A 2046-nucleotide genomic window follows, 5' to 3' on the forward strand; every position below is an offset into this window, starting at 1 on the left:
TGCGATTAAAACCAATTTTAAAAAAAGTAATTTGAATCAATCGGGATTTCTGAACCAAAAATACGGTATTAAGATCGATTAAAAAGACGATCAAACCCAGATAGGTTTATTAAAACAGAATAAAGGGAACGGCCCAATACCCGAACAGTACCCAGTACCCGAACAAATTTGCATATATTCCTAATTTTTTTCTAGAAATAAATATCAAAATACCTAAGAATTTTTTTTATAATTTCCTTAAACATTTGCCATTTATGTTTTTATTAAAAAATCGTTAATAATACAATATTATCAGCAAAAAAAATTTTTTTTAAACATGAAATCATGGATTTGCGATTTTTAGCACAGTCTTACGAATTTTGTTTAGAAAGACCGACTTTATAATAAGAGTTTTATTTAAATGTAATATACTCAATTGTATTACTAAAATAAGTTAAAAGTTATAGTAAGTTTTAGAATAAGTTTCAAATATTAAAAATAAAAAGTATATTTAAATTTATAAGAAATTATCGCGTTCGAATTGTGGGTCACGCAATAAGTCATACGTCCAGTTACTCACACAAAAAATGAGCAGATTATTTATTCATGTGCTGTCTTCAATTATTGACGTAAGTTTTTCAATATCTTGATTATTTATGCATACTTTTTATTTAATAAGTATTTATCAGATCCATGAATAAAAAGTATATATATTATTTCCTACAAAAAGTACCTACATTAAAAGTAAGAACGAAAAATGTGTGACCTAACCTCAATTTCATATATGGTACATATATTGTACAATTGTTTTATTTTTTTTAGTTTATCATTATGTCAGGAGGAAAAATAAAAAAGAAAAATATAAAACGAAATGAATTTATGTATAAAAAGGAAGACATACCAATTGCGATCGAAGAAGTGAAGCTTGGAAAACCATTGAGACAAATTGCTACTAAATATAAAATTCCTCCAACAACTTTACATAATAAAATAAATAATATTTCTTCAATAAATGCGAAAAAGAGTCCACAAACAATTTTAACAGCAGAAGAAGAACAACAGCTTGTAGATTGGATCTTGTATAGCGAAGAGCGAGGATTTCCAGTTACGCAGGAACAACTTTTGAATAGTGTGAGGAGGCTTGTCATAGATTTAAAAAAAGAAACTCCTTTTACTAAAGATAAACCTGGAAGACATTGGTACGAGACATTTTATCGTCGTCATTCTGAGCTGAGTAAAAGAAAGCCACAAAATCTTAGTTATAGCACAGCATCTGTGACCGAAGAAGGACTGAGAAGTTGGTTCGCTAGAGTAAAGAAATATCTGGAAGACAATAACTTGTTAAATATAGATGAAAATAAAATATTTAATGGCGATGAGTCAGGTTTTAAATTATCTCCTGATACAGACAAAGTGATAGTTCGTAAGGGACGTAAAACTGTACATAAAGTTGTAGGAAGTAACGATAAGGAGCAAATCACATCTTTGTTTTTGTATAATGCAGCTGGTGATCAGGCACCGCCTTTAGTGCTTTTTAGTTATCAGAAAATGCCTGCAAATATTGCTTCAAACTTTCCAAAAGGATGAAGCATAGGCAAAACTGAAAATGGTTGGATGACTAGTGAAAGTTTTTTTGAATACGTAGTAAATGTATTCTATCCGTGGTTAATACAACAAAATATAGAGTTTCCAGTGATACTGTACATTGATGGACACTCATCGCATTTTACTCTTCCACTTATTTTGCAGAGAAAAAAACATTATTCTGATAGTCTTGTTTCCTAACTCGACTCATGTTATACAACCTCTGGATAGAACATTTTTTAGACCACTGAAGAAAGCATGGGAACAAGCTGTTGAAGATTTTAAGCGTGAAAAATGTACTATTAATATAAAAAAAGAAGACTTTGGGAATATTTTGGAAACTGCTCTTAGTACTCTAGATTTAAAGATAATGAAAAATGGTTTTGAAGTGTGTAGTCTTTCTCCATTTAATGCTGATAAAGTTAATTATGCACTTTTAAAATATAGAAATGCAGAAAATATTAGCAATAAAAATGTAGAAAA

Source organism: Solenopsis invicta, chromosome 10 (assembly GCF_016802725.1).
Source record: "Solenopsis invicta isolate M01_SB chromosome 10, UNIL_Sinv_3.0, whole genome shotgun sequence".
NCBI lineage: Eukaryota > Metazoa > Arthropoda > Insecta > Hymenoptera > Formicidae > Solenopsis > Solenopsis invicta.